Source organism: Saccopteryx bilineata, chromosome X (assembly GCF_036850765.1).
Source record: "Saccopteryx bilineata isolate mSacBil1 chromosome X, mSacBil1_pri_phased_curated, whole genome shotgun sequence".
Taxonomy (NCBI): Eukaryota; Metazoa; Chordata; class Mammalia; order Chiroptera; family Emballonuridae; genus Saccopteryx; species Saccopteryx bilineata.
This window is the reverse complement of record NC_089502.1, coordinates 19,689,467-19,714,159: the sequence shown is the minus strand read 5'-3', so window position 1 is coordinate 19,714,159 and position 24,693 is coordinate 19,689,467. Positions and strand designations below refer to the sequence as shown.

General features: G+C 35.4%; 1 pseudogene; it reads right to left on the bottom strand.

Moving 5' to 3' along the window:
* Positions 1–11,800: 11,800 nt before the first annotated feature.
* Positions 11,801–24,227, bottom strand: LOC136317596 (glutamine synthetase-like; annotated as a pseudogene).
* Between the last annotated feature and the right edge of the window lie 466 nt (positions 24,228–24,693).

Here is a 24,693-nt window from a genome sequence, read left to right as displayed (position 1 = left end):
ATCAACACAGCTAGTTGGAAATGATGTATGAAATATAAAAATCTCTGGCCAGCACATTCAGAGAAAGCAGAGTAGAGGGGAAATGCTGTGTAGAACTGCTCTGTGGTTTATTTAGTTCATAAATATCTACATATGCTGCTAAATCAAGAATGGGAAAACTAAAACCCACCAAATTTGGGGGTATTAAAATTTCCTTTATTGCATTCTAGTCTTCTATATCTTTGTTTGGCTTTTTTCTTAAAATTATTTTAAAATACCTGATATATTCTTTTTTTAAATAAATTTTTATTAATGTTAATGGGGTGACATTAATAAATCAGAGTACATATATTCAAAGAAAACATGTCTAGGTTATCTTGTTTTTAAATTATGTTGCATATATTCTTTAATTGTGGAAGTTAAAAGCAATAATAAACATTGATTGCTTAAATCTCTAGAGAAAAGAGGAACAATAAAGTACATGGAATTTTTGCCAAGTGTAATTCATTTCATCTCAGAGAGGTCTTTTTCACTATGTTTTATCTGAAAAACCTGCATATTATATATCTACTGGTTCCTATACTTCCAGTTGTTATATTTTCCTATACTGGTCCCTATACTGCCTATACTGGTCCCTGTACTTCCAGTTGTCATATTTTCCATTCTTTAGTGTTTTTATGTTTAAGTATGCAAATGCAGAATATGTTAACTTGTTACCTGTTGATCCAGTAAATTGAGTGAAATAGGCAGTCAGTTTGTGGACAAGAAAAGAGTCAACTAGTTATTTAATTGAATCACTAGTCTACTTAGTCTAAAGTCAGTCCAGTATATTTTGTGAGAATTTACTTTGTGACACCTCAGAATACAATAGTGATTAAGAGTTCCAAACTGATGTCAGATTGCCAGGACTTGAATTTTGGTTTCAGTCTTTACTATGTGTCCTGGGTAAAATCCTTTATACTTTCAGTGCTTCCCTGCTTCATCCATAAAATTATCATATTATAGTACTTAAACCTTATTGTCGATATTATTATTTTGAAGATTAAATAAAATAATAAATGTAACACTTTTAGAGAATGTCTGATATGTAAAAAAAAGTCAAGACATCCATAGACTTCTTATTTTCTTTTTCCCCATTCTTCTGAGGTATAATAAAAAAATTAAACTGTATTATCTTTAATATGTATACATATTTATTATACATATAGATTGTGAAATGGTTATTAGTTAGCACATTCATCACCTCACACAGTTATATGTATGTATGTATGTATGTATGTATGTATGTATTTATTTTTGGTGATGATGTTTCACATCTACTCTCAGAATATTTTACATATGCAGTATGGTGTTATTGACTGTAGTCACCATGCGATACATTAGATCTTTGGATCTTATTTATAACTGAAATTTTGTACTTTAGTTAACTTATAACCATTTCTTCTACAGCCCAGCCCTTGGCAACCTCCATTCTATACTCTTTTTATGAGCTCAACTATTTTCTTTTTACTATTATCCTCTTCTAAAAGAATCTTGGAAATGATAAACCATAGCATAAAAGAAATGCACAAAAAAGGGAGTTCTTCACAGAATTCTGGTTTTACTTAAAATTCTATATGTTTACAATAGATCATCAAAATTTAATCACATTTCACATAGTTTTTTCTGAATTACAAAGAAGGTGCTTATGATTTTAGTTTTGCTAATGACTGTTGTATTTATATTTTTGTGACTTTTTGAATGAAACATTATTGTTTCAAAGACATATAACAGCAGCTAAAATTGGATATGTCTGAAATCTATAAAAATTGCAGATGTTATTTTATAATGCATAATCAGATTATGTCATCAAATCCATAAACTTTAAAATTAAGGGGCATACTTTGGAAAACTCAATAGTTCTGTATTTCATATGGCAAGTATTAAGTTCTTCTTTATTATTATTATTAATTTTAATGGGATGGCATTAATAAATCAGGGTACATATGTTCAGAGAAAACATCTCCAGGTTATTTTGGTATTTAATTGTACCCATCACCCAAAGTCAAATTGTCTTCCGTAATCTATCTGGTTTTCTTTGTGCCCGTCTCCTCTCTCCACTCTTTCCCTCTCCTCCCTCTCCTCCCCCCCAGTAACCACCACATTCTTGTTCATGTCTCTTAATTTCATTTTTATGTCCCACCTGTGTATGGAATTATACATTTCTTAGTTTTTTCTGATTTACTTATTTCACTTAGTATAATGTTATCAAGGTCCATCCATGTTGTTGTAAATGATCCGATGTCATCATTTCTTGTGGCTGAGTAGTATTCCATAGTATATATGTACCACATCTTCTTTATCCAGTCATCTATTGAAGGGCTTTTTGGTTGTTTCCATGTCTTGGCCACTGTGAACAATGCTGCAATGCACATGGGGTGCATGTATCTTTACGTACCAATGTTTTTGAGTTTTGGGGTTACATACTCAGTAGAGGGATTGCTGAGTCATATACATTTCTATTTCTAGTTTTTTGAGGTACCACCATACTTTCTTCCATAATGGTTGTACTATTTTACATTCCCAACTATAGTGGATGAGGGTTTCTTTTTCTCCACAGCCTCTCCAACACTTGTTATTATCTGTCTTGTTGATAATAGCTAATCTAACAGGGGTGATGTGGTATCTCTTTGTAATTTTGATTTGCATTTCTCTAATAGCTAATGAAGATGAGCATCTTTTCATATATCTGTTGGCCGTTTGTATTTCTTCCTGGGAGAAGTGTCTGTTCATATCCTCTTCCCATTTTTTTATTAAAATGTTTGTTGTTGAGTTTTATGAGTTCTTTGTGTATTTTGCATATTAAGTCCTTATCTGAGCTGTTATTTGAAAATATCATCTTCCATTTAGTTGGCTGTCTGTTTTGTTGTCAGTTTCTCTTGCTGTGCAAAAATTTCTTAGTCTGATGTGGTCCCATTCATTTATCTTTGCCTTCACTTCCCTTGCCTTTGCAGTCAAATTTATAAAGTGCTCTTTATAACCAAGGTCCATGAGTTTAGTACCTCTGTTTTCTTCTATGTAGTTTATTATTTCAGGTCTTATAGTTAGGTCTTTAATCTATTTTGAATTAATTTTAGTAGAAGGGGACAAACTGTAGTTGAGTTTCATTCTTTTGCATGTGGCTTTCCAGTTTTCCTAGCACCATTTGACCATATGTGTGTGTGTGTGTATGTGTGTGTGTGTGTGTGTGTGTGTGTGTTTATTTCTGGGCTTTTTATTCTGTTCCATTGGTCTGAGTGTCTATTTTTCTGCCAATATCATGCTGATTTGATAGTTGTGGCTCTATAATATAATTTGAAGTCAGGTAATGTACTTTCTCCAGCTTTGTTCTTTTTGCTAAGGATTGCTTTGGCTATTCGGGGTTTTTTATAGTTTCATATAAATCTGAAGATTTTTTGTTCCATTTCTTTAAAAAGTGCCATTGGAATTTTGATGGGAATTGCATTGAATTTGTATATTGCTTTGAGTAATATAATCACTTTGATTATATTTATTCTTCCTATCTAAGAATAAGGAATATTTTTCCATTTTATTGTATCTTTTGCAATTTCTCTTAACAATTCTTTGTAGTTATCATTATATAGGTCCTTTACATTCTTTGTTATGTTTATTTCTAGGTATTTTATTTTTTTGTTGCAACCATGAATGAGATTATATTTTTGAGCTCGTTTTCTGATGTTTCATTGTTGGCATATAGGAGATCAATGGAGTTTTGTATATTAATTTTGTATCCTGCGAACTTACTGTATTGGTTTATTGTTTCTATTAGTCTTTTTGTAAAGTCTTTGGGGTTTTTGATGTATAGGATTATATCATCTGCAAAAAGTGAAACCTTTACTTTTTCTTTTCCAATATGAATGAATTTTATTTATTTTCCTTGTCTAATTGCTCTGGCTAGAACTTCCAGTACCACATTAAATAAGAGTGGAGAGAGTGGACAACCTTGTCTTATTCCTGATTTAAGGAAAAAAGTCTTCAGTTTTATGCCATGTAATATAATGTTAGTTGATGGTTTATCATAAATGGCCGTTATTATGTTGTGATATTTTCCTTCTATACCCATTTTGTTGAGAGTTTTAAACATAAAATTATGTTTTTTTTTATCGAATGTTTTTTCTGCATCTATTGATAAGATCATGTGGGTGTTGTTTTTTGTTCTGTTGATATGGTGTATTACGTTAACCGTTTTACATATGTTGACCCATCGTTGAGATTCTTGGATAAATCCCACTTGATCATGATATATTATTTTTTAATATGTTGTATTCGATTTGCTAGTATTTTGTTTAGTATTTTAGCATCTGTATTTATTAGAGATATTGGTCTGTAGTTTTCTTTCTTGTGCCTTCCTTGCCAAGTTTCAGTATGAGGGTTATGTTGGACTCATAAAATGTGTTTGGAAGTATTGCTTCTTCTTCAATTTTTTGGAAGCCTTTGAGTAGAATAGGAACCAAGTCTTCTTTGAATGTTTGATAGAATTCACTAGTATAGTCATCTGGTCCTGGATTTTTATATTGGGGGAGGTTTTTAATAGTTTTTTCTATTTCCTCCCTGCTTATGGGTCTGTTTAGGCTTTTTTCTTCTTCATGATTCAGTCTAGGAGATTGTATTGTTCTAGGAATTTTCCCATTTCTTCTAGATTGTTGAATTTGGTGGCATATAGTTTTTCATAGTATTCTACAATAATTGTTTGTATATCTATGATATCTGTGATGATTTCTCCTCTTTCATTTTGGATTTTGTTTATATGAGTCCTTTCTCTTTTTTCCTTGGTGAGTCTTGCCAAGGTTTTGCCAATTTTGCTAATCTTTTCAAAGAATCAGCTCCTTGTTTTATTAATTTTTTCTATAGTTTTTCTGTTCTCTATTTCATTTATTTCTGCTCTGATTTTTATTATTTCTTTTTTTTCTGCTGGTTTTGGGTTGTCTTTGTTCTTTTTTTTTTCTAGTTCCTTAAGATATGAAGTTAACTGGTTTACTTGGGCTCTCTCTTCGTTCATATAGGCCTGAAGTGATATGAACTTCCCTCTTATTACTGCTTTTGCTGCATCCCAGAGTTTCTGACATGTCATAATGTTATTTTCATTTGTCTGTATATATCTTTTTTTTTTTTTTTTTTTTTTTTGTATATATCTTTTGATCTACTTATTTTTCAAAACTATGTTGTTTAGTTTCCACATTTTTGTGGGTTTTTTTTTTTTTTTTTACCTTTTGCAGTTGAATTCTAGTTTCAAGGCTTTATGTCAGAAAATATGCTTGCTATAATTTCAATTTTTCTGAATTTTCTGATTTTATTATTGTGGCACAACATATGGTCAATTCTTGAGAATGTAACATGTACACCAGGGAAAAATGTATACTCTGTCACTTTGAGATAAAATGTCCTAAGGATGTTTACATTTCCAATTGTTCTAGTTTTTTATTTAAGGCCAATATTTCCTTGTTGATTTTCTGTTTGAATGGAAAATCTAGAGCCGTCAGCGATGTATTGAGGTCTCCAAGGATGATTGTATTTTTGTCCGTTTTTGTTTTTAGGTCAATAAGTAGCTGTCTTATATATTTTGTTGCTCTTTAGTTTGGTGCATATTTATTAAGAAATGTTATGAATTCTTGATTCTATGTCCCTTTAATCATTATGAAATGATCATTTTTTCTCTGATTACTTTTGCTATCTTGTAGTCAGCATTATTAGATATGAGTATTGCTACACCTGCTTTATTTTGGATGTTATTTGTTTGGAGTATTGTTTCTCACCCTTTCACTTTGATTTTGTTTTTATCCTTGTTGCTTAGATGTGTTTCTTATAGGCACCATACAGTTGGATTTTCTTTTTTAATCCATTCTGCTACTCTGTGTCTTTTTATTGGTGAGTTCAATCCATTTACATTTAGTGTAATTATTGGCACTTGGGGGTTTCCTATTGCCATTTTATATAGTGCTTTCTGTTAGTTTTGTATCTTGTTTGTTTCTTTTCTTTTGTTTTTTCATCATTACTTTTTGTTTGGTTGTAATTCATACTTATTTCCTCTGTTATTTCTTTTTTCAAGTCATGTGCTTCTGTGGTGGTTTTTTCAGGGACGGTTACCATTAAGTAATGGAAAGAGTACCTACCATGTTCATTGTTGTACTCTATCTCATGAGTGCTTCTGCACTCCATCCTCCTTTGCTATTGTTAATCTTCCTCCTCTCCTCTTTTTTGTTTTTGTCATCACAGTTTAAATTCAGTTTTACTGTGTTCTTGGTGAAGCTTTTACTTGTGGTTTTGTTTTGTTTTGTTCTTTGTATCTTCTCAGAAAACCCCCTTTAGTATTTCCTGAAGTGAGGGTTTTCTGGTGATAAATTCCCTCATCTTTCTGTATCTGTGAATGTTTTTATTTCTCCTTTGTATTTGAAGGACAGCATTGATGTATATAGTATAATTGGCTGGAAATTCCTCTCTTTTAGAACTTTGAATATTGGGGTCTACTCTATTTTAGCTTGTAGAATTTATGCTGAGAAATCTGATGATAATCTAATAGGCCTTTCTTTATATGTTGTATTCTTGTTTTCCCTGGCTGCCTTGAGAATTTTTTCTTCATCGTTGGTTTGTGCCAGTTTCATTATGATGTGTCTTAGAGTAGGATTATTGGGGTTAAAATAACTCGGTGTTCTGTTTGCTTCTTGAATTCAAGGCTTTAGTTCTTTCCACAATAGATGGGAAGTTCTCATCTATTATTTGTTTGAGTATGTTCTCCATTCCATTTTCTCTCTCTCCTCCTTCTGATATACCTATTATTCTTATGTTGCTCTTTTTGATCTAGTCAGACAATTCTTGTAGGGATTTCTCTCTTTTTTTTTTAATTCAGAGACTCTTTCCTCTTTTCTCTGTTGTGCCTCTAGTTGCCTGTCTTCTATGTCACTAATTATCTCTTCTATCTGGCCTTTTCTATTACCTAAGCTAGTTACCTCACTTTTCAGTTCATAAATTGAGTTTTTCATCTCTGTTTTATTTGTTTTCATAATTTCAATTTCTTGGGTAATATATTCTTTCTGTTCATTGAGTTGTTTTTTGAGCTTGCTAAATTGCCTTTCTGTGTCTTCTTGTATATCTCTGAGTATTTTTAGGATTTCTATTTTAAATTATCTGTAATTTAACTCCAAGTTTTCCAATTTAGTAAGTTTTCTTCTATAGATTTTTTCCTCATCTATCTGTGCTACAGCTCTGTATTTTGTATCCATGATATTCCATTTCCACTTCCTTAATGGTATCTGATGGTGGTTTTGTTAATAACACGAATAAGAATTGATAACGAATAAAAAAAGAAAATTTAAAAAAATTATTATTATTCTTTTTTGAGAAAATACCATGAAAAACTGAGAATTATATTGTGCTAAATGAAACAAAATCTACCTAAAATTCAGGGCCTGAATTGGGGAGAATTGACAAAGGGGCAAAAAATGAGATAAGGACCCACAAAATGTAACAAGAAAAAATTTGGATCAAGAATAAAATAATTTGCTTGTAAATGGTGGTCAAATGAGAGATATCATGAAATAAACAAGAAGAAAACAAGAAATAGAAAAAAATACTATTGTATTAAGTGGAACAAAAACATATAATGGAGAGCCTGTTTTGGGGAAAAATGCTAATGAGTTAAAAAGTTAAGTAAAAAGCACACAAAATGCTACAAAGAAAAATTTTGAATCCAAAATAATGTAATTTGTTTGTGAATGAGGATCGAATGAGTGTAAAAGTGAAAGAGAAAAGAGGAAAGCAAAAGAGAAAGAGAAAATAAAGAAAATTTTAAAAAGGGAGAGAGTTAAGGTTTTTGGAATGTAACCCTCATAGAAAGAAAAAAGAAAGGAAAAAAAGAAAAGAATGGGAAATGTAACACCTATGGGTAACAAAGTTCAAGATGAAGAGAAAAGAATATGATGAAAAGAGGATAAAAGGACCAAGGTGGAGGAAAGAAAAATAAAGATGAAAAATGAAAGGAAAAATAAGTGGAAAAAGTTATAAAGATTGTTGTTATTCTTGATTTTGAGAGGTTATCTTTTTCCTTTTTTTCTGCTCTCCTATTTTGGTCAGTGGCACTCTATCCCAGGCTCTGCCCCTGTGGCATGCTTAGGTAGACATTGGCAGTTGATGTGTCACTATGGCAATGACATATGCTAGGCCTCAGTCTTAATGGTAGTCGGGGCTTGTTAGCGGTTGCAGGCTCCAACAATGGGAGAGTCCATTTTCCCGGATCCTCTCTCCAAATCTGTCCTTCCTGAACCAGCAAACTGGTGACCCAGCTGCAAAGTTGCCCCTGCCACTGCCTGGAGAGTAAGAGGCCCTAAGAGCTGCTAAATCCCCATTCTGTCCCCACTTAATGCAATGCTCTGGGTAAGGCTTTGTCAGCCAGAGTGGCCAGCATAATCAGGCAGGGCTGCAAGTAAATTGCTCTCAAGGTGTACTTCTCTGAGCCTCCAGGCATATCTAGTATGCCTCTGCACTCTGTGGGACCACTCTCCCCAGGCTTTTTGCACTTTGTAACCTGTATTGGCTGGCAGGAAGATGCCCTAGTCACTGCCTGCAGAACAGGAGGTCTTAAAAGCTGCCAAGTCTCTCTTTTTAATGTAAAGCCCTGAGTATGAAAGCTCTGCCAATCAGAGCCACCAGCTTAAGCAGGTAGGGGGGTGTGTTGACTTCTGTTCAGTTCCCCAGGTATATCTAGTTAAATTTACCTTAGTGGTCCATGGGATTGTTTCCTGCAGGTTTCTTCCTTGTTAAAAAGCCTACAGGCTAGCCTGTCTAACTTCTGCAGTGTTCTCTGAGGTTTTTTCTGTATGAATGTGTTTTTCACCCTGTATTGGCTGGCAGGAAGTTGGCCCCGCCCCTATGTTCATAGCAAGAGGCACTAAAAAATATCACGTCTCTTGTCTTAGATCGCTGATCTGAGAGAGACCTTTTCAATTAGAGACGCATAAGTCAGTTGGGGGGTGAGCAGAATGGGTTAAGCTAATTTCAGTGACTGGATCCATGGATCTGCTCTAGATACTGTCTGAAAGCTGCCTGTGCTTCCCTCCCCCTAGCACTTTCATATTTTTCCATCCCCAGGATTGTGCTTTGTTAGCCTTTATGGCTGGCAGAGGTGCCCCGCCCACCCAGAGGTGTCCAGGTGTAGTGAAGTCAGCTTTTGTGCACTCCCTGCATGTTGTTGTTTGGGGAGAGCAGGGATTACAGCAAGACCCTGGTCACAGCCCACGCAGAAGGCTACTGCTGACAGTCTCCGACCCTGCCCCTCTGTCCAAGAATGTGGATGCCTACCTCTGGGGTGCTAGGAGGAAGCACTTGCACACTGTCCACACTCACCAACCATGATACCAGGAGTAAACAAGACAACTGTTCGCCCACCTCTGCCGGGGTCTGCCATCGGCATTAGTTCATGTGGGCTTGGCAGCTGCGGGCACACTCCTCGGCTTGAATGTCTGTGCCCCAGCCCAGCTCTTTCCAAGCACCCAGCCCTTACTTTCTCTAAGTTCCAAGTGAAAGCAATCCTTGCTCAGGTCAGTGAGGAAGGTGGAGTGTTCCGTTCTCTGTCTTATTTTGTTCAGGGTTGATTATATATTTAGCCACTTTTTCGCCCAATCGTACCTTTGTTCAGTGTATGTGTATTTTACATGCTTCTGGTATCATTTTTCTGTCTCTAGTTGTCAAACTTGTTGAAATTTTGGAGAGAGGTATCGGAAGCCCTCTTCATGGCACCATTTCTCTGACATCACCCCAAGTATTAAATTCTTTAAAAAAGTTTTTATCCAAAGGGAACCCACAAGATGAAAACACACATTGATTATAATATTTTTAGAAAATTTTAGATTTTAAAAAAATGACATCTTAAGGAAAACTGTAATACAATCAGAACATATAATCTTCCACATCATGAGTAGCTACAATAGAGCATTTAGGCCACAATCTTCATGAATGAAAGGGAAGACCCAGTATGGCCATATTAATATAGCAGAGAAATTTAATACAAAATTTCAAGTGTTTTTTCTTAAAATGAATGTATCATTTCCACAAGTATTAAAAGACATAGATTGCATCATATAAGTATCATAATTTAAATAGTTATTGCTCATACAGATTATTTATATTTTTACTACAGTTAATAATTTTATATCAACATTTTAAAAGTTTTTTTCCCTGTATTTCGGATCAGATGCTTTAAGATTGATTTCTAGAAGCTTTATTACTGATTGATGAATGTATATTTTGAATTTCTAAAACGTTATATTACAGAAGCAGTCATTGCTTTCCCCATGCTTTCACTACCACAGACAATAAATTTTGTATTGTTTTTTTCTTTCTTTTTTAGCTAGAGAGAAAGAGGCACAGAATGAGAGATGAAGGGAGGGACAGACAGGAAGGGAGAGAGATGAGAAGCATCAATTCTTCATTGCAACATCTTAGTTGTTCATTGATTGCTTTCTTATATGTGCCTTGATGGGGGAGAGGGGACTCCAGCTGAGCCACTGACCCCTTGCTCAAGCCAGTGACCTTGGAGTTTAAGCCAGTGACCATGGTGTCATGTCTATGATTCCATGCTCATGGAAGCAATCGTGTACTCAAGCTGGTGTGTCTGTGCTCAAGCTGGCAACTTTAGAATTTTGAACCTGGGTATTCTGTATTCCAGGTCAATGCTCTATCCACTGCCTGACTGCCTGGTCAGGAAAATTTTGTCTTTTTTTTATTTTTCTTTTATTAATTTTTAGAGAGGAGAGAGAGAGAGAGAGAGAGAGAGAGAGAGAGAGAGAGAGAAGGGGGAGGGAGGAGCAGGAAGCATCAACTCCCATATGTGCCTTGACCAGGCAAGCCCAGGGTTTTGAACCGGTGACCTCAGTGTTCCAGGTCGATGCTTTATCCACTGCGCCACCTCAGGTCAGGCCAAATTTTATCTTTTTAAAACTACATAAAAGATATAACAGATTTTCTGTCACATTTCTTTCTGGTACATTTGACTTGTCTAATTCTAACAGTTCAAGATCAAATAGTACAAAGATCAGAAATCATTCAAAAATAGTATGTAAGTTAAGATTCTTTGTTACAATTAACCAATCGGAGTTATTGAGCAGAAAATATATAATTTATAGTAAATAAACTGAATTTAGTATTTTTTTAAAGTTTAATATATTCAGCCTGACCAGGTGATGGTGCAGTAGATAGAGCATTAGACTGGGACACAGAAGACCAGGTTTGAAACCCCAAGGTCATTGGCTTGAATGTGGGCTCATTTGGTTTGAGCACAGCTCACCAGCTTGAGATCAAGGTAGCTGGTTTGAGCAAAGGGTTACTCAGTCTGCTGTAGCCCCACAGTCAAGGCACATATGAGAAAAAAATAAATGAACAACTAAGGTGCCCCAAATGAAGAATTGATGCTTCTCATCTCCTTTCCTGTCTGTCTGTCCCTATGTGTCCCTCTCTCTGTCTCTGTCACACACACAAAAAGAAAAAGTTTAATATAACCAAAGGTTTGCTTTGGTGATATGATAGTGCTCTAGAAAATAACCCAATGATCCTTTTTAATTAGCATACATGTTTAAGTTAACCAGTCAACTCATATTTCTAAATGCCTGTGCATAATGTGTATTTAAACCAAAGCCATGGGGCTCAGATGACTGCTGCTGCTCTAATGTGCTTTCTCCTGTTAACTAACCAGTGCCTGTCCCCTCTAGAAAGGTGGGCAGGATACAGAGAAACCCTTAAATGGTAATGTGGGTTTAACAGCTCCTAATAGCCGAATTTTCAAGCACCTCCACCCTCATGCCACCCTCTCAAATGGGCCACAGTTGGCACATGGGTGCCAGTTGTTAAAGTAATGCTTTCTCCTGGCCGACAGCCCAGAGAATCTGGATTCTGACACTATGGTTGATCACCCTAGCAGATAAGTAATTGATTTTGGAAGTTTTGTTGAATCCAGTTATGTGTTGAGCATTGTCCCAGCCACATTTGGGAATGTAACCTTCCATGTGGTATAGGGTGTCTTTTGCTCAGCTTCTCAATGGACTCCTCTATGTACTTCAGACCATTCTTCTTTCTCATGGTTTTGGAGTTGAAGTTGGTATTACAGCCAGCCACCATTACAGTTCTCAGGAATGGCTTTGGGATTAAAGGTTGCTGTACTATAAAGTTTTAACTCACTCAGTGCAAGATGAAACTTGAAACTCAGAGATGATCTTTCATGTTTATTCTTTCACAGGTTTTTATGTTGAATTACCACTGGGCAGACATGATCTCAGCATTTGTCCCTAGGATCTTTATATCTGTGTTCAAACAGGTGCAGTAGAGAGCCTCCACAATATCCCTGCCATAGGTTCTGTCTGTTCACACACTACAGTAGTATGAACTTTGGGGACCAAGGAAGTCAGTTGAAGGCCAAACAAAAGGGTACCATTTGTATACTTGAGAGTATATTCCCACTCAATTCCAAACTAAGAGTGCCAATGGTTTACCATGTCCACTATCTGTTTAGAGATGTGCCTAAAATTGGTCTCTGTAGGCTTTTGGTTGTACTTGTAGACTTCACAAAACACTGGCTTGTTAGTGTTCTTGTAAAAAGGGTCCAGAAACATGGCAACAGAAGCAAAGCAAGATACATGTCGCTTTAGATTGTAAAGTAGAGGAGCCATCAAAATTCTATTCAGGCAACTCTTCTATACACTTGGGCTCAGTGCCTAAGGTTTGGGTCTTGTATTGTATTCCTTCTCCAGTACTGTCAAACCAGATATACATAGCCAGGAATTTGTCACCTTGAGGAAGGGACATGTACACCTACTTGATGCCTTTTCTTACTTGGAAACATGGTGCACAGTAGCCATGGTGGAAGATGTTCTGGGAGACAAGCAGGTGGCAGGCAGGATGGTGGGCAAGTTGTGAGAATAAGGTGTAGAGAGAATAGAGTTACTGCTAGATGCTCCATTCTTCTCCCATCCTCAGTTATAAAATATTATTTCTTAAGGAATTCAAGGACAAAAAGAAAACAGAAAGAAACCAAAACCAAGAATGTTTAGGGAAATTTTTCTTTTTCATTACTTTTTTCTATTCTATTCTCCTCCTCAGCACAATTTTGTTTCTTCAGTTCACACGAGAATATATATATATATATTTTTTACAGAGACAGAGAGAGAGTCAGAGAGAGGGATAGATAAGGAAAGACAGACAAGAACTGATGATTGAGAAGCATCAATCATCAGTTTTTTGTTGCAACACCTTAGTTGTTCATTGATTGCTTCTCATATGTGCCTTGACCGTGGGGCTACAAGAGATTGAGTAATGCCTTGCTCAAGCCAGCAACCTTGGGTCCAAGCTGGTGAGCTTTGCTCAAACTAGATGAGCCCGCGCTCAAGTTGGCAACCTCAGGGTCTCGAACCTGGGTCATCCGCATCCCAGTTTGATGCTCTATCCACTGCACCACTGACTGGTCAGTCGAGAGAATTTATATGTTAAAAGTACAAAAACCTGAAGGGAAATTGATATAATTCTTTCAGTTGCAGTTACAAATTTCTGGAGCAAGGTTTCTGATTTGTCCAGCTTGCATCAGATACCATCCATCATTTTGCCAATCTACAAACATTGTTGAGGTATGGAATGTTTCCATAAATTTGTCATGTGGTGAATTGATCCAATAAGATTTTGATATAATTTTTTTAATGATAGGTACCCTAATAGATTTAGATGTGTCTGTTCTCCTCAGAAGCTATCTGTGGCTTCAAAATATAATATTTAATGTTTAATCGTGATTAAAAGAAATTTTGTCATAAAACTAAAACTTTTTATAACTAGAGATTCTTTCTTTTTCAAACTCTTTCACTTGAGTGTGAATTGGTGATAACTTCTGGGAACTATGTATTCAAACATCAAATCTGTCTTCGGAGTTTCAGTTTCTGAATTTTGTAGTGAAACAACATCATGTTACAGTTTTTAAATAATTTATAGAAAATTTTGTAAAAAGTAAATGACACATAGATATATTTTTTGTAACAGATGTGGAAATAATCTTGGAATATTTTTTTTATAAGATAAAGATTTCTTTCTCTTTTTTTGTCTTTCCCTTCATGTTCCACATTCAAAATATTATTTTATAGACTAGAAAGTTGAGATATAAAAATGTTAAATAACTTCCTTGAAACCGCAGATATATGTAGAAGCAATGTTAGGACAAGAATTTGGTCACTTTATGTTAGGCGACTGTTTTTTTCAACATATCATAAAATTTATTATTTATATTGCTTAATAAGAGAAAGTGTTATTTGGATATCAGAGATTTATAATACATCACCACTTTTTTTAAGTACTTAAAAGAAGCACATAATCAAATTTTATATTACAAATGGCTGTCCAACTAAGAGGACATATAAATATAAATACTAAATTATAAATATAAACACTAAATGATGATACTCGTATATATCTTCCTCCATTAGACTCCCAGAACACTTGTCATAGTTTTACTCTTTAGCATGGACAGAAAAACCTTTTCTAAGAAATATGACCAGTTCTGTAAAGAGAACCTACAAATACTAATATCAAGGAATTACCAGTCATTCGAGAAAAGCCTTTGTACAAGGATAAAAAAAATAGAAAAATACAAGCAAATTTAAGGAAAGAAAGTATCTTAGGTTGGATTTTCCAGAAACAGATATTAGCTAACTTTTATATACTATTTGTGCCTTGTGAAATGATCTAAGAACTTTTCACACATTAAACGATTTAATAATAGCAGCAATATTTCAATAGTGAAATAAAATTCTCTTGAGAGTGATTACTGTGCTGATCCTTGAAGAGGATTTGTGTTACTTTACCTCAACTACTGTTTAGGACAGGGAAGAAAGTAAGCAAGCTTTTGGAATCAGCTGGAGATCTGTTAATGCTTAGTCCAACATGGAGCAATGAAGAATAATTATACCGTAGAGTTGGTCTTGCTTTGAAACAAGATGGCAGTCTTTTTGTATCCTACTTGTTAGTCAATCTTTGGATGCTTGTTGGCTGCTTTAAGAAGAGCTTAACTTAGAGTAATGGCAGGGTAGGAAGCGATACCGATAAATCTCCCCCAAAACTCAACAAGATCTTCAACCAGAAACAGAAAAACCTATACTTGGAGCTTCCAGATGCTTCGCAAGACACCCAAAGGTATGATTGAGTGAAAAATTGGCTAAATATATAACCAAACCCTGAAGGAAATAGGGAGTAAGAAATGTTCCACCTTCCTCACTAACCTAAACAGGGCAGCTTTCTCTGGTAACTGTGAATATAGAAACTGAGATGGGCAAAGGGGGTGAATAGATCCAGGCCGCCACGGCACAAACGGCCGAACCAGGCTGTGGCACGAAGATCCAAGCCAAGGAAAATCTGATCCTGTGGCAACCCGGGCAATACAAGCTAACACTTGCGCCAAACCCAAACAAAGAAAGACAAGCGGAGCGGCCATTTTACCCGGTCTCCTGGTTGGTACGCAGTTAGTGGGCGAGAATTTCTTCCTAGAGTGTGGTGCCCGTGTTGCCCCACGGAGAGGCAGGGTCAGAGGCCTTTCTGTGGGCCGAGGGCAGAGTCTCTGGGCAGCTCCAGCGCCCTGGGAAAGCCACGCACAAGAGGGAGTGAGAACTAATCCCAACGGTGGAGATTTTCCGTGCTGGAGGCTGTTTCACTCAGAGGGAACCGCGGCCGGCCTCATATCCTGGTTTGCGCGCGCAGATAAAAAGTGAGCGATTCCTCCGAGTACCTCGGCAGTGCGCGCCCGTGTTATTGCACAGAGGGGCAGAGTCAGGGGCCTTTGTGTGGGCCAAAGCGGAATCTCGGGCCACCCCAGCACCTTGCAAAAGCCGTGCAAGGGGACGGAGCGAGACTCAATTCCAATGCTGCAACTTTTCCCTGCGGATGGGGGTTTCACTCAGAGCGAGAGACTGCTGGCCGGATATCCTGGTCGCAGACAGTGAGTGAGAGTTTCCTCCAAGCGCCCCGAAAGTGGGCGCCCGCCTGTGTTACCGGACAGAGTGGCAGAGCCAGAGGTCATTGAGTGGGCGGAAAGCCCGCCTGATTATGCTAGCAGCTCTGACTGACTGAGCCTTACCCAGAGCCCTGTGCTGAGTGGAAATAGAGTGGGGAGTTGCCAGCTCTTTGAGCCTCTTACTATACAGGCAGAGGAAGCAGCAACCCCATAGCTGGATTCTCAGGTGACTAATTGAGAAAGGAAAGACTAGAAGAAAGGCTCCAGGAACACGGACTCTCTCACTCTCAGAGCCTATAAATGCTAATGAGCTTCGACTGCCAATAAGACTAAAGCACAATGCATGACATTGTCATAGAGACTTATCAACTGCAAACCTCTACCTGAGCGTGCCAAAGGGGCAGAACCCGGGGTACAGAGTCACGGACCAGGAAGAGGGAGAGAAAAGAAAAAGCAAGAAGATAACCTCTCAAAATCAAGAATAATCTGCAGACTTTATAACCTATCCCATTTTATTATATTTGTTCGTTTGTTTCTCTTATCTTCATTCTTGATAATTTTTTTCCTCCTCCCATTTGGCCGATTAACTCTCTACCGGTCTTACTCTCTCCTCTCCTTGAACTACACTACCCATAAGTGTTACATCTCCCATTATCTTTTCTCTTCTCTTCCTTTCTCTCTATGAGGGTTGCACTCCAAAACCCTTAACTCTCTCTCTCTCTCTCCTTTCTTTTTTCTTCTTTTAGTGGTTCCCTCTTTTTTTCTCTCTCTCTCTTTCTTTTCTCCCTCTATATTAGTTTCTTCCTTTCTCCTTTACATCTCCTCTCATTCAAACCTCAATAACAAACAAATTATCTTATCTGGGACTCAAACCTATGTTTGTGGCATTTTGGGGGGTTTTTACTTCACCTTTTTAACTCACTAGCAGTGCTCCCATCCCTGGCTCTCCATATTATCTAGTTCTTGTTCCACTAAATACAATAGTAATTTTTTAATTTGTCCCACCATTTTTTCATTTTCCTCATTCCTCTCATCATAACTCTTAGACAACCAACACCTAAAAGCAAATCATTTTATTCTTGACCCAAATTTTTTCCTTATTTGCTTTTTGTGGGTCCATACTATCTTTTTTTTTCTTTTTTCTTTTTTTTTTTTTCCTTTTTTTTTTTTTGCCCCTTTATTACTTTTCCCCAATTCAGGCCCTCCATTACAGGCATTGTTTGTTATAATTCAGAGTCCACCACAAGATTTTCTCAAGAAAGAGGGGAGAGAAGAGGAGAGGAAAAAAGGAGGGGGGGGAATAATTTCTTTTTTTAAAAAAATTTTTTTTTTATTTTATTTTTCTTTATTTCATTATTTTCTTTTAAAAAAACAACTCTTTGATTTTTTATATTTTTTATTTTTTTAAACATTTTATTCTTTATTAAATCTCATTAATACTATCAACAAAACCACCCTCAGATGCCATTAAGGAAGAGAAAATCGAATATCATGGATACAAAAGAAAGAGAGGTAACACAGCTAGATGAGGAAAAATCTATGGAGAAAAAATTTAATATATTGGAAACCTTGGAGTTAAATGACAGAGAATTCAGATAGAAATACTAAAAATCCTCCGAGATATACAAGAAAACACAGAAAGGCAATTTAGGGAGCTCAGAAAACAACTCAACGAACACAAAGAATATATGTCCAAGGAAATTGAAACTATAAAAACAAATCAAACAGAGATGAAAAACTCAATTCACGAGCTGAAAAACGAAGTAACAAGCTTAGCTCATAGAACAGGTCAGATAGAAGAGAGGATTAGTGAAATAGAAGACAAGCAACTTGAGGCAAAACAGAGAGAAGAAGAAAGAGACTCAAAAATTAAAAAAAAATGATATAGCCCTACAGGAATTATCTGACTCCATCAAAAAGAATAACATAAGAATAATAGGTATATCAGAGGGAGAAGAGAGAGAAAATGGAATGGAGAACATACTCAAACAAATAATAGATGAGAACTTCCCAAGCCTGTGGAAAGAACTAAAGGCTCAAGTTCAAGAAGCAAACAGAACTTCGAGTTTTCGTAACCCCAACAAACCTACTCCAAGGCATATCATAATGAAATTGACACAAACCAACAGCAAAGAAAAAATACTCAAGGCAGCCAGGGAAAAGAAGAATACAACATATAAAGGAAGGCCCATTAGATTATCACCAGAATTCTCAGCAGAAACTCTACAAGCTAGAAGAGAGTGGACCCCAAAATTTAAAGTCCTGAAAGAGAGGAACTTTCAGCCATGAATACTATACCCATCAAAGCTATCCTTCAAATATGAAGGAGAAATAAAAACATTCACAGATACAGAAAAGATGAGGGAATTTATCATCAGAAAACCCCCACTCCCGGAATTACTAAAGGGGATTCTCCAATCAGATACAAAGAACAAAAAAAAAAAAAACAGAGCCACAAGTACAAGCTCCAAGAAGAACACAATAAAACCAAATTTAAACAGTGACAACAACAAAAAGAAAGAGGGGGAGAAGATGGAGATTAACAGTAGCAAAGGACGATGGAGTGCAAAAGTACTCACAAAATAGTTTGCTACAATGAACAGGGTAGAGACCCTTTTCATTACTCAAAAGTAACCACCATTGAAAAAACCACCACAGAAGCACATGAAATAAAAAAGATAGCAACAGAGGAAAGATGTATGGAATACAACCAAATAAAAACAAAAGATAGAAAAACGAAAGAGAAGGATCAAACAAGACACAAAACTAACAGAAAGCAAGATATAAAATGGCAATAGGGAACTCACAAGTATCAATAATTACACTAAATGTAAACGGATTAAACTCACCAATAAAAAGGCACAGAGTAGCAGAATGGATTAAAAAAGAAAATCCAACTGAATGCTACCTACAGGAAACTCATCTAAGTAACAAGGATAAAAACAAATTCAAAGTGAAAGTCTGGAAAACAATACTCCAAGCAAATAATATTCAAAAAAAAGAAGGTATAGCAATACTCATATCGGATAATGCTGACTACAAGACAAGAAAAGTACTCCGAGACAAAAATGGCCATTTCATAATGGCTAAGGGGACACTCAATCAAGAAGACATAACAATTCTTAATGTATATGCACCAAACCAAGGAGCACCAAAATATATAAGACAGCTACTTATTGACCTTAAAACAAAAACTGACAAAAATACAATTATACTTGGAGACCTCAATGCAGCGCTGACGGCTCTAGATCGGTCATCCAAACAGAGAATCAACAAAGACATAGTGGCCTTAAACAAAACACTAGAGCACCTGGATATGATAGACATCTACAGGACATTTCATCCCAAAGTGACTGAGTATACATTTTTCTCCAGTGTACATGGATCATTCTCAAGAATTGACCATATGTTGGACCACAAAAATAACAGCAGCAAATTCAGAAAAATTGAATTTGTACCAAGCATATTTTCTGATCATAAAGCCTTGAAACTAGAATTCAACTGCAAAAAAGAGGAAAAAATCCCACAAAAATGTGGAAACTAAACAACATACTTTTAAAAAATGTATTGGTCAAAGAAGAAATAAGTACAGAGATCAAAAGATATATGCAGACTAATGAAAATGAGAATACGACATATCAGAATCTATGGGATGCAGCAAAAGCAGTGATAAAAGGGAAGTTCATATCACTTCAGGCATATATGAACAAACAAGAGAGAGCCCAAGTGAACCACTTAACTTCCCACCTTAAGGAACTAGAAAAAGAAGAACAAAGACAACCCAAAACCAGCCGAAGAAAGGAGATAATAAAAATCAGAGCAGAAATAAATGAATTAGAGAACAGAAAAACTATAGAAAAAATTAATAGAACAAGGAGCTGGTTCTTTGAAAAGATCAACAAAATTGACAAACCTTTGGCAAGACTTACCAAGTAAAAAAGAGAATGAACTCATATAAACAAAATCCAAAATGAAAGAGGAGAAATCACCACGGACACGGTAGATATACAAAGAATTATTGTAAAATACTATGAAAAACTTTATGCCACTAAATTCAACAACCTAGAAGAAATGGATAAATTCCTAGAAAAATACAACCTTCCTAGACTGAGTCAAGAAGAAGCAGAAAGCCTAAACAGACCTATCAGTAGAGAAGAAATAGAAAAAAAACATTGAAAACCTCCCCAAAAATAAAAGTCCAGGCCCTGACGGCTATACCAGCAAATTTTATCAAACATTCAAAGAAGACTTGGTTCCTATTCTACTCAAAGTCTTCCAAAAAATTGAAGAAGAAGCAATACTTCCAAACACATTTTATGAGGACATAACCCTCATACCAAAACCAGGAAAGGATGGAACAAAAAAAGAAAACTACAGACCAATATCTCTAATGAATACAGATGCTAAAATACTAAACAAAATACTAGCAAATCGAATACAACAACATATTAAAAAAATAATACATCATGATCAAGTGGGATTCATCCCAGAATCTCAAGGATGGTTCAACATACGTAAAACGGTTAATGTAATACACCATATCAACAAAACAAAGAACAAAAACCACATGATCTTATCAATAGACGCAGAAAAGGCTTTCGATAAAATACAACACAATTTTATGTTTAAGACTCTCAACAAAATGGGTATAGAATGAAAATATCTCAACATGATAAAGGCCATATATGATAAACCATCAGCTAACATCATATTAAATGGCACTAAACTGAAGGCTTTCCCCCTTAAATCAGGAACAAGACAGGGTTGTCCACTCTCTCCACTCTTATTTAATGTGGTACTAGAGGTTCTAGCCAGAGCAATCAGACAAGACAAAGAAATAAAAGGCATCCATATCGGAAAAGAAGAAGTAAAGGTATCACTTTTTGCCGATGATATGATCCTATACATCGAAAACCCCAAAGAATTCACAAAAAGACTACTAGAAACAATAAGCCAATACAGTAAGGTCGCAGGATACAAAATTAACATACAGAAGTCAATAGCCTTTCTATATGCCAACAATGAAACAACTGAGAAGGAACTCAAAAGAATAATCCCCTTCACGATTGCAACAACAAAAATAAAATACTTAGGAATAAACATAACAAAGAATGTAAAGGACTTATATAATGAAAACTATAAACCATTGTTAAGAGAAATCGAAAAAGATATAATGAGATGGAAGAATATACCTTGTTCTTGGCTAGGAAGAATAAATATAATCAAGATGGCTATATTACCCAAAGCAATATACAAATTTAATGCAATTCCCATCAAACTTCCAATGACATTTTTTAAAGAAATAGAGCAAAAAATCATCAGATTTATATGGAACTATAAAAAACCCCGAATAGCCAAAACAATCCTAAAGAAAAAGAATGAAGCTGGGGGCATTACAATACCTGACTTCAAACTCTATTATAGGGCCACGACAATCAAAACAGCATGGTATTGGCAGAAAAATAGACACTCAGACCAATGGAACAGAATAGAAAGTCCAGAAATAAAACCACATATATATAGTCAAATAATTTTTGATAAAGGGGCCAACAACACACAATGGAGAAAAGAAAGCCTCTTCAATAAATGGTGCTGGGAAAACTGGAAAGCCACATGCAAAAGAATGAAACTGGACTACAGTCTCTCCCCCTGTACAAAAATTAACTCAAAATGGATCAAAGATCTAAACATAAGACCTGAAACAATAAAGTACATAGAAGAAGACATAGGTACTCAACTCATGGACCTGGGTTTTAAAGAGCATTTTATGTATTTGACTCCAATGGCAAGAGAAGTGAAGGCGAAAATTAATGAATGGGACTACATCAGACTAAGAAGTTTTTGCTCAGCAAGAGAAACTGATAACAAAATAAACAGAAAGCCAACTAATTGGGAAATGATATTTTCAAACAACAGCTCAGATAAGGGCCTAATATCCAAAATATACAAAGAACTCATAAAACTCAACAACAAACAAACAAACAATCCAATAAAAAAATGTGAAGAGGATATGAATAGACACTTCTCCCAGGAAGAAATACAAATGGCCAACAGATATATGAAAAGATGCTCATCTTCTTTAGCTATTAGAGAAATGCAAATCAAAACGGCAATGACATACCACCTCACACCTGTTCGATTAGCTGTTATTAGCAAGTCAGGTAATAGCAAATGTTGGAGAGGCTGTGGAGGAAAAGGAACCCTCATACACTGTTGGTGGGAATGTAAATTAGTACAACCATTATGGAAGAAAGTATGGTGGTCCCTCAAAAAACTGAAAATAGAACTACCTTATGACCCAGCAATCCCTCTACTGGGTATATATCCCCAAAACTCAGAAACATTGATCCGTAAAGACACATGCAGCCCCATGTTTATTGCAGCATTGTTCACAGTGGCCAGGACATGGAAACAACCAAAAAGCCCATCAATAGATGACTGGATAAAGAAAATGTGGCACATATACACTATGGAATACTACTCAGCCATAAGAAATGATGACATCGGATCATTTACAGCAAAATGGTGGGACCTTGATTACATGATACGAAGCGAAATAAGTAAATCAGAAAAAAACAGGAACTGTATTATTCCATATGTAGGTGGGACATAATAGTGAAACTAAGAGACATTGATAAGAGTGTGGTGGTTATGGGGGAGGAGGGGGGAATGGGAGAGGGATAGGGGGTGGGGAGGGGCACAAAGAAAACAAGATAGAAGGTGACAGAGGACAATCTGACTTTGGGTGGTGGGTATGCAACATAATTGAACGACAAGATAACCTGGACTTGTTATCTTTGAATATATGTATTCTGATTTATTGATGTCACCCCATTAAAAAAATAAAATAAAATAAAATAAAATAAAAAAAGAAGAGCTTAACTTTCTGGGAATGGCCTCTCAATTTCAACTGATAAAATTATCTTGATCAGGGAGAACTGTGGGCCCTGGGAAGCACTCCTCCCAGAATCTGGGAAGTGCTTATGTGAGCCAAATGAAGAAATTTTTGGTACACCAATAGTATCTCCTGTATAGAAATTTTAAATGGAGAAAAAAACACCCTAAAAGTGGCATTACATCATTAGAAATATAAGAAAAAATATAATATTTATGAAACCAGAATTGGAAAAAGAGATAATGAAAGTTAAAATATGGTTGCAGAAATGTAAACTCAGTTTAAAATTTAGACATTAAAGTTGAAGAAGTTTTCCATAAAGTGAAAATTATAAAGAAATGGAAAATAAGAGAAGAAAATATAAAACAAGTCTAGGATTTCTTAAAAATGAGTTATAGGAGTTCTACCAGAAACAACACAGTAGATGGGGAGGAAGACATAATGAAATTGATCAATGATTCAAGAAAATTCTCTAAGATAGTAATATTAGCTGACTTTTATATACTATTTGTGCCTTATAAAATGATCTAAGAACTTTACACACATTAAACGATTTAATAATAGCAGCAATATTTCAGCTAATACCATTTTATCATTTTCATAATAATATGTAGATAAGAAAACTGAAGCATGAAAACATTAAGTTATTTTTCTAAAGGCAGACATTCAATAAGTGTTAGAGTCAATCTTATTCCAGAGTCTATTCTCCTGATCATAAACTATATTACTGATCAACTAGGGACTTGAAATTCCTGACTGAAGGTCCATTAAGCATCTAGCACAATGCATTCATATATTTTTATTCCATGTTTATAATTGTATACAATCAGAAGGCTAGGAGCAAAAAAAAAAGAAGAAGAAGAAGAAGAAGAAGAAGAAGAAGAAGAAGTCTCCTGAGAAGAAACAAAAAGTCACATAAAAACACAGGATTCAGTATTTCATATCTCTTAACACAACCCTGCAAAGTTGATTACAATTGAATTGTGCCTTCAAAAATTTTAAGTACAATGAATTCAGTCCAGAATTCTATAGCCAGGCAAATAAAAAGTAAGTGTTATGGTAGTATAAATACATTTTTAGAGATGTGTATTCAGAAAATATTTACCTCCTCTGAACTTTTTCTCAAGAAAATACTATAATGTGTGTTCCAAAAGAGGAAGCTATAAAAGACATGGGATTATAGAAATGAGTGTGTTACACAAAGAACAGTAAAAAGGCTTTCCAATATGGTACGAAAAGTAGATACTAGGATGACATTTATCAAGCCTAGAAGGCAAGAAGTCTAGATTGGAGCAGGGTAATGCAAAAAAGGGGCATTCTGAAGATGGTCATTACCTTGTACTTTGTCATTTTGCAGTCAATCTATGGCTTTTTATATATGTATTTAATTTTTAATCACCTTTTATAGCAAATCATACATAAAATAACTAAAAAATGCTGATCTTTCAACTGATATAACTAATGGAAAATTCCTGCCACAAAACAAATCAATAAATAAAAATAAAAGAAATTAAATAAAACACAAACTAAAGAGTTTTAGAGAATAGAAAAACATAATACTCAGAAAGCAGAAAATAAGCTCAGGAAAATGGAAAAAGTAAGTCCAAGGATGACAGTTTTCTAGCAAGCCTAGAAAATAACCAGACTAAAAGAAATGCAAATTTCCAGGAGAGATAAGTACAAGAATAACAATATAGATGTGACAAATAAATGTGAAAGAAGATATGGAAATTCTGTTGAAAAACTATTAAAAGGGTGGAAGAGTTAGCAATAAGTATAAAAAAAAAATCAAAAGCACAAAACAGGTACTAACTTT